A 16,923-nucleotide genomic window follows, 5' to 3' on the forward strand; every position below is an offset into this window, starting at 1 on the left:
AATTCAATGTTGACAAATGTAAGGTCATGCATTTTGGACGTACTAATGGTCTAGCACCATACAAAATAAATGGGATACAGTTGGGGACATCAAACTTGGAGAAGGACTTAGGAGTACTCATTGACAACAAGTTAAATAATCGTACTCAATGCCAAGCAGCTGCAGCTAAAGCTAACAAAATTTTGGGATGCATTAAAAGGGAAATAAAAACTCGAGATGCTAGCATAATATTGCCCCTGTTTAACTCTCTAGTAAGGCCACATCTGGAATATGGAATTCAGTTCTGGGCACCACATTACAAAAAAGATATTGCAGTTTTAGAGCAGGTGCAGAGACGAGCAACAAAATTGATGCGTGGGATGGAAGGTCTCACTTATCGAGAAAGGTTAGATAAACTGGGTTTATTTAGTCTAGAGAAAAGACGCCTTAGAGGGGATCTAATTAACATGTATAAATACATCAGAGGGCAATATAATACCTTGGCGGGTGAGCTTTTTGTCCCTAGGCCTTCTCAAAGGACTAGAGGACATGATCTGCGCATGGAGGAAAAATGTTTTAGCCATTTATTTAGGAAAGGGTTCTTTACAGTAAGAGTGATTAAGATGTGGAATGCATTGCCACAGGAAGTCGTTATGGCAAACTCTATACCTGCATTTAAAGGGGGCTTAGATGCTTTCCTTGCGTTGAAAGACATCCATGGCTACAATTACTAGGTAATGCCTAATGATGTTGATCCAGGGATTTTATCTGATTGCCATCTGGAGTCGGGAAGGAATTTTTCCCTTTAGGGGCTAATTGGACCATGCCTTGTAAGGGTTTTTTCGCCTTCCTCTGGATCAACAGGGATATGTGAGGGAGCAGGCTGGTGTTGTACTTTATACTGGTTGAACTCGATGGACGTATGTCTTTTTTCAACCAAAATAACTATGTAACTATGTAATAATGGTGATGACTGCTGTGGTGTGACTGACTGTGGTGATCTATGCTTTCTGTGGTCTGCAAAGCTGCAGTGGGGCACTTTGAATTTGGGCAAACTAAGGTGCTATTCCTTCCTATTCATTGTAAATTTAGTGCTAAGGCTTGATTCGAAGTAAATGGTGAATAAAAAAAAATCGCAATTTAACAGATATCGTGCAATTCAATCTTTTCCTAAAATCGTTCAGGCTTATGACCAACCACACAAGTTGTTTACATGACAAGACAACGTGCCTGCAATTAAAAATACCACTTTATATTGTGCCCTGTGAAAGAATTTGGGTCCACTTGAATTATGTAAACGTCTACTTGGCTAAACTGAGAAGGTTTAAATTTGCAGCACACATAAAAATAACCTAATGGCCCACACTCACGGGCTACAATTGTCGCCGCAACACGTGGCGCGCGCGTGTTGCGGCGACAGGTCGCCCATGAGTATGCGGCGTTGCACGGGCGCGCACCCCGAACTGTCGCTCGTCGCTGATGTCGCCAGGCGATTGAACCGCTGAATCGCCTGGTGACAGTTGCCGCCGCAACTCCCGCTAGTTCGCGTGAGTACGCGGACTAGCGACAGCAACAAGAAAGGAATACATTGGGCTTCCAGCCGGGGGAGGAGCAACAGCGACAGCTTCCGCCGCATCAGTTGCCAGGTCCCTCCGCCGTGTGTATGCGGAGGGACCTGGAGACGAGCTGTCGCCGGCCTGTCGCGCACACGCTCACGTGTACTGGCGACAGGCCAAAAAAGTTGCCCGTGAGTATGGGCCACAACAGAGGGCAAGTTTGTTTTATTATCCAAGAAGCCAAAGCAAGCCCTTCCATTTACTGCATATGTCTGAATTGTTAATGTTTGTTATGAGTTCTATATTTGCTCGCTGTGCATTGAGACTTATTATATAAATAGAATACCTCAGTGCAATGATAATTAGGCACTTTAACCAGCCTCAAACAAGTTACTGCCCAAGAGAAAGCTAAAGTTTGCAAAGAAGTCATGTTTTGCCTTTAAACCAAAAAAAAAACTATCAAGATTTCATTTTCCTTTTAAATATTTGCCATAAACAAACCAGTGACTAATTACCGGTACAAGCCTAGTTTGAAAGTTTGTCATTCTAAGCTTAAAGGAAACCAGAGCGATCCGTGCATATGGGGCTGGAGGAAGCCCCAGGTATGTATAAAATGTTTTCTTTAGAACAGCTATGGTACACTTTAAAGAGAAACTCCAACCAAAAAATGAACTTTATCGGCCGTTAGTGCGTGCAGCAGGGAGCGTGGACGTGCAACCTAAAATTTGCCTGCCACAATCTGAATGTAATGTTTAATTAAACTAAGGTTAGTCCCCTTCAGGAACAAATTGAGAACCCCTACCCCCCCCCCCCCCCGGCTCCCTGCACTTATACTTAACCTGTTTGGTGTCTGCACTCCTACAAGATTCGCACCCACGTGGTTGCTGACGCATTGCATGCGGGCAGTACGATGGCAACTACGTGGGGTGCAAACGCGGAAGAGGAGTGCAGACACCAGACAGAACGTATTAAGGCAAGGGCACCGGGGGAGAGGGGGGGCATTGGAGGCGACATGTACATTTGGAGGAAGTGGGCAGCGAGGCGATGTCACAAGGCCAATTTCCAAAAGATTTCATGCTGAAATTGATAGGGAATCGTCCTGCGGTTTATTCTTCTAAGAGATCTGTCTATTGGTCGAACAGGAGCCAAAATCGATAGATGTATGGGTACCTTTATAGTACTGAGCAGCTTTGCTTGCTGAAATAAAATCACAGCAAACAAACATAAGATAAAACATTCTTGTGTATTTGGATCTATAAAAAGGCACTCTCCAGAAAACATTTACACACAATTAGCAGGTACTGGTGATGAATGCACACAAGGTCAGATGGGCATTTTCTTGAGATTAGGTGATCCAGGGGTATTTGACACACATTTACAAACACATACATATGCATGCGTACACCCACGTTCAATTCACATTCAGTACAACAGCAATTAAGGCTTGATGCCATTGTCAGAAACTGATCTGTTTAAGGGCCTGTTTCCATTACATGCAGATTGGAGGCAGAAAAGACTCCAATGAATGCCTATGGGCCTGTTTCCACTAAACGCGATTTTTCTGATGCAGATTTTCTGCATCCATTCTGTGTGTAGTGGAAACAGGCCCTAAACGGAAAACTGATCAGTTTTTCATGCAGTACAGTCTTATGCTGGGGATACACGGTACGTTTCTGTACCGTGTATCGAGCAGCTGATGATGATAATCAGCTGGTCTGATCTCGCTGCTCGACCCCCACCCGCTCGATCCCCGCCGGCGGACAATGGCAGGGAATCGAGCAGCTGATAGGGGGGGAGGGGGAGGAACCGATCCGCGCGGACGAGTGGGAATCGATCCGCGCGGACGAGTGGGAAGCGATCGACCCGTGTATTCCCAGCATTAGGGCTGAGCCACACTGCTGAGTGCTTTGTGATCCATGTGCATTGCATTTTTAAAGGACTTACGAGGCGAAATAGTCCAAAAAAGTTAAATACCTGTATGAAATATCAATGCACGGAGGGCGCCGTCCTGCCGGGTCCCCGCATCTCAATGTGCCCCCCCCGGCCGGTCCCGATCCCACATCCTGGGTCGGGCTCTCCTTCCTCCACTAAGATGGCCGCCGGAGCTGGCCGCGGCTGCGCAGTCCGCATATGCACGAGTGCGGCTGAGCAGCTCTAGGGCCTCCCCCCGATCCACGCTATAGGCCGTCTTCTGTTGCGTGGATCGGGGGGGGGGGGGGGGGGGGAAGGTCCTAGAGCTGCGCAGCCGCAGCCAGCTCCGGCGGCCATCTTAGTGGAGGAAGGAGAGCCAGACCCAGGCTGTGGGGTCGGGACCGGCCGGGGGGGGCACATTGAGATGCGGGGACCCGGCGAACGGCGCCCTCCGTGCATTGATATTTCATACAGGTATTTAACTTTTTTGGACTATTTCGCCTCGTAAGTCCTTTAAAGGACAACTGTAACGAGAGGTATATGGAGGCTGCCATATTGGCAACAATACTGGTTGCCTGGCAGCCCTGCTGGTCTATTTGGCTGCTGTAGTGTCTGAATCGCACCAGAAACAAGCATGCAGCTAATCATGTCAGATCTAACAATGTCAGAAACACCTGATCTGCTACATGCTTGTTCATGAAACTATGGCTAAAAGTATTAGGGGCAGAGGATCAGCAGGATAGCCAGGCAACTGGTAATGTTCAAAAGCAAAAATATGGCAGTCTACATATCCCTGTTACAGTTGTCCAATAAAACGCACTCCCATTGACATTGCTGCAATGTTAAAAAAAAAAACACAATTGTGAAAAATTGTTGCTATTTGTTTCTAATGCAAATCAATGGGAGTGCGTTTTTGATACTGCAGATGCAGCATGGACGTATTGCAAAGCACTCAGCAGTAGAACTCAGCCCTTAGGGCCCGTTTCCACTGCCCGGATCCGGTCACATTGCTCCGCAACTACCCACAGATGACGTCTGATTTTCTTCCAGAAGTCCGGATGCGGACGTCTATTACTACAGGAATCGGACGCGTGCTGGAGATATCTGCAGATATCCTTTTTGCTCTTATTGCCATGAATGCAATCAGAACGTGAAAATTCACAAAAAATGCTGCAAGCACCACTTTTGTCATAGCCCTTTCATTTCAACATTGCTGTGGGCTCACTCCTATTGCGGTTTAGTAGTAAAGCACTGGGATTCCTAGAAAGCTTAACTACTTAAGGACCACAGGCTTAAACCCTGTAAAGACCAGGCCATTTTTTGCTGACAGTCACTGCAGCTTTAAAGGTGTGTACAAACGCACTACTACAGAGAACAACGGGTCCGTCAGACCCTCCAGCTGGGCGGCGGATCGTTCAGAAACCGCCTTATCAGTCTGCAGACAGACTGTACACACCCACTACAGAGAACGACCGCCCAGCGGGAGGGTCTGACGGACCCGTCGTTCTCTGTAGTAGTGCATGTGTACGCACCTTAAAGTGGACCCAAACCACAAATACAAGATTTCAGAAATAAAATCTATTTTCTAAATTATAATAATAAATAGCAGCCTTTTTTCAGCTGCATAATGACAAATATAAAATATTTTACATTTATTGGAGAAACCCCTCCCTTGCTTTCATTTTGCCGGCAAATAATCCGGCAAACTGGTGGAGTAGATGGTGTCCAGCAATGGAGGAATTGCTAATGGCTGCCACCTGTATAACCCTAGTTATGGAAAGAGAAGGGTGAAAAGCATGCACTGAAATGCTCATAGGCTTGAAGGAGTGTTTATTTATCTTTGTATGTGTCAGAGCAGTGCAACTAAATATTTAGAATTAAAAAAATGTTTGGTTTGGGTCCGCTTTAAGGCCTCACTGCAGGGCCGTACAAGTCAGCACACAAGTGACCGCCCCCCTTCTGCCCACCAACAGAGCTCTCTGTTGGTGTGCTTTGATTGCTCCTGGTGTGTGTGTTTTTGTAAATATTTTTGTCTTTATTTTATCAATAAATTTCACTATTTTTTTTTACACTCCCTCCCCCCCGCCAGCCAATCAGAACGATCGGCTCTCATAGGCTTCAGCCGTCTAACAGTCTTCTAGTGCCGATCGCAGCTGGGAGACTGCTCAGTCAGTCATCGGCATTCGCGATCTCCTGAAAACCACGCCCCCAGGATTTTACGTCGACCGGCATTAGGCGGTCCTGGGGGGGCACCGCGTTTACGCCCATTAGTGTGACGCGGTGTTAAAGAGGTTAAATCAGTACTGAAAGCAAAGTCGGCGCTAGGCTTTAGTGTTGAAAGTTATTGGGGGGTGGTGTACATCCTGGAAGTGATCTCGTTTGCCAGGGTGTATTAGAGCAGTAATCGTGTTACAGTTTTTTTTCATTTACTCAATATATCAAAATAATTCTCTACGAATGACATCTATTTACTAACGTGCTGTAATATGTACGAACAGAGGCACCAAGCAGAGTAAAACAATGTTCTAAAAATGATAAGAAGTTTTGAATCAGGATGATACCATTTATTGGCTAACTTAGAGATGGATAAACAGTGAGCTTTTGACTTATAAAAAGCCTTCGTCGGACTGGTTCCTCTAAAAATGATAAAAAGAGGGAAGACGAGGTGGACTTACCTCCCTCTGGTAGTGGACATATACTCAAATGCAGAGTAAAAAATATACAATTTATTCCTGATGGTAACCCACCTTTGTGAGTATAAGAACCTTTGACATTACATTATATATTGAGCTTACCAGACAATATTGCAGTATTGGGGGTTTTGGTGTCCTCTGTTTTGTTTTTACAAGTATCTATTTACTAACGTGTAAATGTGATTTAAATAATTCCATTATCTTGAGCGAAGAAATGTATGAGAAAGATGAAGCTCACTGATTCTGTCAAGCAGTCCTATGGCTCACACCAGACAAAGATGAAGATAGCTTTGATAAGCTCACATCCTGATTTCATTGTGGAGATAATGAGCTGAAACCTTTTGTTTAGAGATTGTCTCTGAACTCCCAAGGAGGCCACTCAAGGACAAAGATGAGGTAGCTTCCTCCATCTGCCATTCTCATGGCTTGGCATTCACAGAATGCACACACTCAATGGAGAGAAGACATGCAAAGCAAGGATCTTGGGAATGAAAAATCACTATGAATATACACATTCGAAACAGGGAGAGTTCATATACCTGCTTCTGAGAGAGAAATAAACAAAGGAGCAGGAGAAATTCCTTATTGCAAGCAAAAGCAATAGCAATCATCTTTCCACAAGCCGCCCCCTCCCTTTCCCACAACTAGTCAGGATGGGAGGCAGTAAAGACCTGCACTTATTGAAAACAAGGTCCAATAACCTAAAAAAAGAGGCATTATAAAACTACGGGCTTGTTCACATTGCATTCCGTTCACGTTGGGGTTTTTGAATCGATTTTTTTTCCCGATTACAGACGCTTGGGTGGGCGTTCCTTTTTTTTGTGAAAAGCGCTTTTCTAATTGCTTTTCCCGAGTGTTTTTTTAATTCACTGACTGACGCAAGTGTATTTATTCTTTAAATTGCAAACACTATAACCCCACAAAGCTCTTCCTATACCTTCCATTATAGCAAAATCAAACCAAAAATGGTCCAGGCACCGACTTGCTAAATGCACAGCGCACGAAAGGCGCTGATATGAACTTTCTCATAGACATTCATTGCACAAGCGTTTTGGGGGCGATTTTAAATATCGCTTATGCTTGAAAAAAGGCTGAAAATGCCTCTAGTGTGAACGAGCCCCAAGAGTGTGGCTGCCCAATTAAAGACCGCTTGTTGGATAAACAGAAGATATCCTCCAAGCAAAATGGTTCTCGCAGTCATTACACAACAGAAGACTGCTGTTCTGACAGGTAAAGCTACGTACACACGCTCGTATAAACTCTGCTGTGGCGGGCAGATAGTGTGTATGACCTATGCTAAAGATCTGGAATACCAGATCTTTAGCGATCCGACGCCCAAGCACAATTTTCTCCCCTACAGGAATTGGCTCCATCAAACGCCGCTTGTTCTTCCTTCTCCTCCCCAATCCTGCATAGCAACAGACTCGTCGCCAGCCTGATGACACTATTGTATAGAATAGGCAGTGCTCTTTCGCCCAATGGATCGTGTATCGAACCCTGCCAGGAGAAAGGCATCCCCCCAGAATGCACATGTCAGGGCTGGGAGCCCTAATTCATGTTACCTATTACATGGGTGTTAGTGCACGCCATTGTGCAGTGGAGCACTCCTGGCCTCACGCGCCTGCGCACTACTGCCTGACTACAGCAACCTGGACTGAGCCGCAGCAGAGGAATTAGACTGCAAAGGGAGGTGACGGAGGAGTTGTTAATAAGTACTTCAGATCTGGTATCCTTTAAATAGATAAATGTATTTAGTTACCCCTGCCCATGGTCCAACACCCATATACCGGAAGGTGCCTCGTTACAGAAAGCTCTTGTCTCCTTGGAGCTCTCTCCACCTGCCACCTCCCCTTTAGACGCAGCAACGGGTGTCCCTTCAATCTGAAATGGACCTTAACTGCGTGGCTTTCCACTGACCTGATACTGCTTTCAGTCATAGTGACATCAGCAGGATCAGACCAATGGAATTCCACACTGTTCAGGTCAATTTCCAAATGAAGCGTCAGCCATTGTGATGGCAACGCATCTACGAGGGAGGGGACAGGCGGAGTAAGCGCTAAGGGGAAAGAGAGCTTACTGTATCGGGGCACCTCCAGAACACAGGTGCAGGACATGGACATAGGTAATGTATACATTTATCTATTAAAAGAACCTGCAGTTCCAACCCCCTTTTACTATTCTGTGGGCCACCGACCCACAAGATTAGATTACATTCTTTATGGTTACTGACTCTGAAGTGAACAAAGTCAAAAGATTGGTATGAAAAGTGACATTTTGAATAAGAAGAAAAGATACCTTCATATTCCTCTCACTACAGGTTGGGATCAGGTGAATTGGATGCTGGGTTGCATGGTGCCGAGGTGGTGAGTTAGGGCTCGTTTCCACTATCGCGAATCCGCATGCGTCCAACGCATGCGGATTCGCTCATGTAATGCAAGTGGATGGGCCAGTTTCCACTGTAGCGTTGCTGAGGTGCGTTTTTCTCAGCGGTGAAAAAAACGCACAAAAGAGCCACAGAATTCGCCTGCGAGTGGAATGCATGCAAATCGCATGCAATGTATTTAATAGGGAAATCGCATGCGGTTTCCCCATGCTTTTTTTGCCGCAAATTTGCATAGGCACCAATGTAAATTTAAACAGGCAGTGACATGGTTAAAATCGCATATACCCTCACCTATAAAAACGCATAGGGAATCGCATCCGCATGCGATTTCATCAGCGGTGGAATCCAGGCGATTCCGCCCCGCAATAGTGGAAACAGGCCCTTAGGAGCTTGATACTAGCTGATCGACTAATATGGTACCCTGTTCTGCTTAACAGCCAATTGGCTAGTAGTGTAGCAACTGATCGGCTTACACTAGCCGTGTATTTAAGTTACTTTTGGGCGTCGGAGAGGGGTATGGTGTTTTAGTGTTAAGCATTAGGAAGGGAGGCTAGTATTGGACATAAGGCTACGTTCACATTAGTGCATTGTGGCAGACAATATAATTACATTGCTAACACAATGCAATGATATTGTACTGGTACATCAAGATTGGAGTGTTAGCAGTGTGGTGCAATGGATCCAATGGCATAATGCAAGGCATGCCGTGCATTACTGGAAAATGTGTTTACAGTTGCAGTAAAGCACACTTTTCATTCACAGTATGTATCGCATGTCTAATGCGACGTTTCCCCTCTTTTGGAATCCTGTTTTTACAAGGAACGCAATACCCCAGTGTGAACCTAGCAATAGGAAGGAGGGCTAGTGTTAGGTATTAGGAGGGGTTGTTAGCGTTAGAACAGGACACTGGGGCAAGTTGATAGTTAAAATATTGGTAATACACTATAACGTTACCACTATTTTGAATATTGGAATAAAAATGATGCCCAAGTAACCAGGCGACACAGCAAAGCGCACTCCCACAGGCCTCTTTTTGGCTTTGCACACAATAACATCCCATTTCACCTGAATACATATTGTGCAAACAAAATCTTGCTAACATTGAGATTAGTGCTTTTTGGAACGTAATGTTATTTTAAAGTTGTCTTTCCATTTCAATCTGCCACCAGCTAAGAATTTCCCAAACTGACAGTAGGCTAAAATTGCTCATCTTTGTAGCCTTAGCAACAGGGCTCTGGAGTAGGGATGGTAAGTGAGATGCAAGTGATGCAGAATCATGCAAATGCATGCAGCTTAAAAATGGATCGATTAAATACTACCCAGGGTTCCCACAATCTGTCCATTTCCACGCTGCCTGTATTTGCAGTTAAAAATATTAGTAATTCTGCATCAATTTAGAATCATTTGAATCTTTTTGCCCATACACATACAACTTCCAACATTCTTTTAATTAACATTTTGAAAGTATAATTTAAAACAATGTAATGCAGAGACAGAACAGCCTATATTAAGGGATGACTCCACCCAATTACATGATTGCATGGGTGTTGATATTTAAAGGTATAAGTGATACTCACCTCCCTGAAGACGTTCTTCCCTTAGTTCAAATTCTTGGTGTGACGTCGAGCAAATGCAATTTGCTGTGCCACACTCCCAGGACAACAGACAACTACTGGTAGGAGGAAGGGCAGAAGCCTTATGATCAGGGCAGAAGGGCACATTTCATGCCCGGCACCAGAATTAGCTGAGATGATGCCGAGCAAGTCTTTTGGGAAGCGAGTATTAACCTCATGCCTAGACTCAAACAACAAAATGTCCAAAGAAACATGCATAACCTCAAAGTACTTCAAAACCTCTAGAATTTTATGATACACAGGAAACAGTCGCAACCCCACAGTGCCTGCACAGCCACGTCCTCGCTCCCACTGACGTCACCGGGAGCACACTGCGCAGGCCGCTCCCAGTGACGTCAGCAAGGACGCGGCCGCGCAGTGGGTTTGCAACTCTGGAAGTGAATAGGCGGCGGGGACTGAAGCATCAAGACGCCAGCATGGGACCATTAGAAGCCCCAGGTAAGTTCAAGTCTTTTCCCCCCTACAGTAGTCCTTTAAAGTCTATGCCACACAGTTTGCGGTATGACCGAAGTACTCCAAGTGCTGCAGAAGTAACACACAATCTGCAGTGTTACCCTGCAACTCCCGGAAGTGCACCGGAAGTCACATGTTAATTTTATTACCGGACACGCTGTGACTATAATGCGCCGTGTGACTTTTAGGCTGCGGTACAATTGCTCCACATCTCACCGCTAGCGCAGCAATATAAAGGACTCTTAGGGCCCTTTTCCACTAGCGCGTTTGCGCTAGATGAGTCGCAAAATCGCAAACCGCTAGCGATTTTACAATCGCTAGGGTTTGCTAAATAACAGGAATCGCGGTAGGTTATTTACACTACTGCGATTCGTTTTTGCCTCAAACGCGATTGCGCCGCGATATTTGCCGCGATTTTGCTTTGGACTACAGTGCATAGCAAAATCGTGAACGCAAGCGCCGGAACTTTCCTGCACTTTGCGATTCAGCAATCGCTAGCGTTCAGCGTGAACGCTAGTGATTGCTAGTGGAAAAGGGCCCTTAAAGAGCAATTGTCAACCACAAGATCAAATTCCATTTACCCGCTGCTCTGTGTTTGATATGCAACCCTACCTTGCTAGCACTCCAATCTAAGAAAAGTTTCTGCTGTAATAAATCTTATCTCAGGCAGCCTGGGACTTTTGGTACATTGCTGAAGAGAAGCTTGTCATCTCCCCTCCCACATTCCTGATTGGCTGAGGGCAATTCAGTGTGACAAGACTAAAATCTGATCTTGCTACAAAGCAAGCTAGCTATGACAGGACAGTCTAGGAAAGAAAAAAGTAAGGGAGGAAATGACATCAGGATTGACTTCAGTCAGAGTGAATCCAAGATGACAAATGCCATTTACTATATAGAATTTACTACATTTATTTACTATATAGAATTCACTGAAATAAAAAACATGGACAGTACAATACATCTGTTATGCAAGTAAAGCAAGCAGTTATCTACTTATATATGTGTTTTCTTTCCTGGCATAGTATGGCTGACCCTGCGGCTTTAAAAGCACTCCCTGGCAAAGGTCTCTACAAAGATGTCGGTCAACCTTCCTACTCGAGTGTACACTATGCTGCAGGGCTGTGGAGTGGGTACAAAAATCATCTGACTCAGTTAATGAAACCACCGACTGGGTAATGAGGAGTTTTAACCCACTCGACCCTGCAGGGAGAGAGGAGGGAAAGCATTTTAGGAATGTGGCCCATGCCATGTAAAGTTTTCCCGGGCCTGAACCAGTCAAAACCCATTGGTAAGAGGGGTGCAGCCCCAGTCAGCTGGAGAATCAAAGGCATCAGTGGAAGATCAGAGGACAGCATGGGAAGCCTCTGGAGGATCCAGAGGCTTCCCTCTCCTTAGGTATGCATTTCTAACCGGAGCTACAGCTTAGGTTCTCTTTAAAGAGACTCCGTAACAAAAATTGCATCCTGTTTTTTATCATCCTACAAGTTCCAAAATCTATTCTAATGTGTTCTGGCTTACTGCAGCACGTTCTACTATCACCATCTCTGTAATAAATCAACTTATCTCTCTCTTGTCAGACTTGTCAGCCTGTGTCTGGAAGGCTGCCAAGTTCTTCAGTGTTGTGGTTCTGTGATGCATCTCCTCCCTCCAGGCCCCTTTCTGCACCCTGCCTGTGTATTATTTAGATTAGGGCACCTTCTCTCTTCTCTCTTATCTTTTACAAGCTGGATAAATCCTCCTCTGAGCTGGCTGGGCTTTCACATACTGAGGAATTACATACAGGCAGAGCTGTCTGCACTCTGCAGGAAGAAACAGCCTGACACTTCAGTGGAATATAGCTGCAGGGGGAAAGAAACACACAAATGATCTCTTGAGATTCAAAAGGAAGGGTGTATACAGCCTGCTTGTGTTTGGATGTATTTTCTATGTATGGACATACTGTACATCAATCTACTTCCTGTTTTGGTGGCCATTTTGTTTGTTTATAAACAAACTTTTTAAAACTGTTTTTAACCACTTTTAATGCGGTGAGGAGCGGCGAAATTGTGACAGAGGGTAATAGGAGATGTCCCCTAACGCACTGGTATGTTTACTTTTGTGCGATTTTAACAATACAGATTCTCTTTAAAGGGAACCTGAGATGGGGCTAAAACAATTATACATACCTGGGTCTTCCTCCAGCCCCATCCAGGGTGATTGCTCCCACGCCGTCCTCCTAACTCCCCCTTCTCCTGTAATTGGCCATGGAAAGTTCTCAGGCCGTACACCACAGGTGGCCATTGCACCCTCCACGATCCTAGCATAGCAGCATCTTGCACACAAATAAGCGGCTATTCATAGTGTACTTGTTTGACTTTTATGCTGAATTTTGGCCTCTATGTTCAGCTGTATGCATCACCGCTATTAAATTGCATAGTGCCGCATCTCGGTCTCTGTGCTTAGATAGTTCTCAGCCCAACTGTGGCCTGGCTGCGCGCGCTCTCCCGCCGGAGAATTTATAGGGGCCAGTTGCGGGCAAACGAGGAGGCGACTGAGGACGAAGAAGCGACCAGGCCAGAGAGAGTTGGGGGGGGGGGGGGGGGGGAAAAATGATTTGAACTTACCCAGGGCTTCTGATGGTCCCCCGCAGACGTCCTGTGCCCACGCAGCCACTCACCGATGCTCCGGCCCCGCCTCCGGTTAACTTCTGGAATTTCAGACTTTAAAGTCTGAAAACCACTGTGCCTGCGTTGCCGTGTCCTCGATCCCGCTGATGTCACCAGGAGCATACTGCGCAGGCCCAGTATGGTCTGTGACTGTGCAGTACACTCCTGGTGACATCAGCGGGATCGAGGCGCAGTGGTTTTCAGACTTTAAAGTCTGAAATTTCAGAAGTGAACCAGAGGCGGGACCCGGAGCATCGGTGAGTGGTTGCGCGGGCACAGGATGTCTGCGGGGGACCATTAGAAGCCCTGGGTAAGTTCAACTCATTTTCCCCCGACCCCCCTACAGTATACCTTTAACTGGGCATTTGCAGATACATTATGATCTGCATTTCCACTTGAGAATTTCTTTCACTTCCTATTCTCTTGACAAAAGGTTATCTGGCAAATGCTGGTTGTTGTCAGGACAGAAAATAAAGACATTTTTTACAAATGGAGAACGTAATAAACTATTTGAGATGCTTCAAGCTGGGTTCACACTACACAAAAAAATAAAATAAAGTTCAGTTTAGCGGAACTAAACTGAACGGACTGGCTTGCAAGCAAATGGATCCTATGCAAAGCAATAGGATACATTTACATCAGTCCACTTGAATCTGTTTATTCCGTTGATTGTAACGCAACATTGTGAGTTCACGATAATTCCTGATCGCAAATGAAGCAAATACAGAAGGGATCAATAGAAGCCCATGAGAACAAACTAGGTTCTCACTAGGCTGGTCACTACGTACATTTTGCTGATTTTACTCACTTGCTGCCGTCAACCTTCGCTGGCACTGACGCTCAGTCCACTGCAAGTAGAACTGCCGATATACAGATCAAAGCCCTGGCAGAAGCATGAGACTACCAGTGGATTGCTAGTACAGTCCAATGGCAATCCACTGCCACCATGTAATAGACCAATGATAATCCTCCCTGGTGCTAAGGGAGAATTTCCATTTGTGTTTTGCAAACCAATATGCAGGCAGGTTTGTGGAGTTGGGAGTAATTTTGGGTTCCTGGCATTGGTGGTTTCAGAAAGAAACTGAGGAGTCGGATGATTTCTGTACCGACTTCACAGCCCTGCCGGCAGGTGAACTGAACAGGTAGCGTCGCGAGTGGAGCTGATACACCGAAGCTAATGTGAACGATGCCGCGCAGACATGCAGATAATGTGTATCTGACATTGTCAGATCAGACAAAATTAGCTGCGTGCTTGTCCCGGTGCTATTCAGACACTACTGGAGCCAAATAGATCAGCACGACTGCCAGGCAAATGGTATTGTTGAAAAGGAAATAAATATGGCAGCCTCCATATTCTTCTCACTTCAGTTGCCTTTTAACTGATTTGAGATCTGTCAGGATGGATCACCTCACTCAATCGCTGTTTTGATTTGAGGAAACATGAAAGGAAGTTTCTACAGTGTGCCTACTCCACTCGCCAAGCAATTTATGCCAATAACCAAAAAGCAACAGTACACCAGCTACCACCCAAAATGATCAAAGTATTTCGGCCAAACAAGCATTTAAGATCAAGGTGGTTTTAAAGCACACCTCAGCAGGATTAAAGAATGCGATTTTAACTTACCCCGAGATTTTTCTAGTGCCCCCCATACACACAGTCCATCTGGTCCCTTGGCATCCTCCTGGTCCCCCCCCCCCCCCCCCCCGTTAGCTCAGAAATTCCTGCAACTGGAGCTCCACTAAGCATGCGTGATCCCTTTCCGCATGCAACCCACTCACTTGAGAACGTGATTGCGGAGCTGCCAGCAGAAAGGGCTCAGAGGTTGCAGATGGACCTGACACACTACAAGGAGGAGGAAGAAGCCTCAGGTCAAGTGAAAGTCCCCCCCTTTTTTTTTTTTTAAAGTTAAATTCAGGTGTGCTTTAATGTTCCACTAAATTAGGGATAAACATACTAAATGAAGCCCATGGAGGGCTAGATTGCCTCCTCCAAAGTGTCCAGATGCTGCCTGTTGTCCTCTGGGTCCCTCTCATACTCTGTCCTCTTACCTTCTGAGCCTTTCGAGACTCCCTCCAAATTGCGCATAGTGATTACGAACTGTGAATGCACAGAGAAAGAAAGCGCTTGTGGACTCTTGCTTCTTTCCTTGTGCACATGCAGTTTGTAAGTTGTAATTACGCAGTTCTAAACTGAGTATTTTTTTCTAAACTGAGCATTGCCGCTTAGGAAGCACTTCCGGGAAAACGTTCAATTGAAGGACCACAATGAATACTTAAAGGATGGCAGATGGGGAACAGGAGGGACACCAAGCAGCATCAGAAGACTCAGAAGGAGGTGATCTAGCCCAACAAATACTTCACTTATTTCTAGCCCCACCCCCCCCCCCGGTTTTGGAGTACTTTAAGAAAAAATGTAATTACCAAGTGTCACTAGATGGTTAGACACTAAACAGTACTTGCATATGAAATAGTCCCTTGAAACAGCACCCAGTATTTACTTGGAGCCCTTAAATACCCCTTGCGAGTACGGTTATGAAAGCAATTTCATAAAACATATTAATGGGCTTAAAAATATAGAATTAAAAAAAAGTCAAAAACTGCCTTTAAATTAAAAATCAGCCATGTAAGCTAAGCCTTGAAGCAGAATAATAGTAATCTGCACTGTAGCTTTACAGCAGCACAAAAGAAACCTCCATCACAGGACAATCAATCAATGGAGGATGCAGGAGCCACCTGAGCAAACTGGCTATCCAATGAATTGGAGGCTGATCATTTCCAACATCCATCTCCTTAATAATGGCTTTACTCTATAGCCCTCCCCCCCACCCGGCACAGCACTCTGATTCATCTCAGCAACGGCTTCCCCATCATCACGGAAATAGATCAGTAGTAATGTAGTATCAGAGTAGCCGCACGCACACACTGAGCGCCGGTCACTGTGGGCCGCTCTCATCACTTCTCATCAGCAGTCCAGGCAATGCAGGGCCAACAGGCGCCGCTCCCTTGCCCACCACACAGCAATAGGACGGATCACAAAGCGGCTCGGGATGTGGAGGAGCTGCGGCCTGTGCGTCACCCGCTGCCTCACCGACACTAGAGCAGGCGGCCTGCACGCCGTCCGCTCCCGGCTCCGCTCTGTGCTGAAATCTCTCACCTGGGGTCCTCTGCGCCGTCACCGCAAGATTCCGAGCTGCTCAGGCTGTCCCCGGCAGCACACTGTATGGCGGTTATTTGCGGGCAGCCGCAGCACCAGAGTGGGTTCAGGGACGGAAGTGACGTTAGGGAACCTGGAGGAAGTAGGCGGGGGCTAGGCGCTGACTGTGGATGGTGTGGGATGGTTGTTGGGAAAGTGTAGGGGGGTAAATGGAGGTTTTGCCAATGGGAGGGTTGCTTTACCTGAAACAATGGCAGATCTCTTAGCTTTTGAACGTAGGTGCCCGGCTAGAGGTGGAAGTGGCGCTGCCGGGGAGGGAGAAGTGCCACGTGTGGAGGATGTTCAGGAAGGAGTCCTGCCTAACTGTGTCCGCATGCAAACTGCAGATGTGCGTGGAGAGTCCTGGCTGATGCTGCGATATCTGCTCGTTGAAACTCAATACCATCATGCAGGGTCTATGAAGCAATAAAGCAATGGAAATAAATGTGGTCAGTCAGTTTGTATCCAGTGAGAAT

The 16,923-nt window shown here is 45.9% G+C and overlaps 1 protein-coding gene across 5 annotated transcripts in view; it reads right to left on the reverse strand.

The window, feature by feature from the left end:
* PRRC2C (proline rich coiled-coil 2C) overlaps positions 1–16,546 on the reverse strand; it is a 118,451-nt gene extending 101,905 nt beyond the window's left edge. For all 5 annotated transcript variants that reach the window (XM_068239906.1, XM_068239904.1, XM_068239903.1 and 2 more), the window contains exon 1: positions 16,409–16,546. The gene's annotated coding sequence lies outside the window, so the exon portion shown is untranslated. The remainder of the gene's footprint in view (positions 1–16,408) is intronic.
* Positions 16,547–16,923: the final 377 nt, after the last annotated feature.

This window comes from Hyperolius riggenbachi, chromosome 6 (assembly GCF_040937935.1).
Source record: "Hyperolius riggenbachi isolate aHypRig1 chromosome 6, aHypRig1.pri, whole genome shotgun sequence".
Lineage (NCBI taxonomy): Eukaryota > Metazoa > Chordata > Amphibia > Anura > Hyperoliidae > Hyperolius > Hyperolius riggenbachi.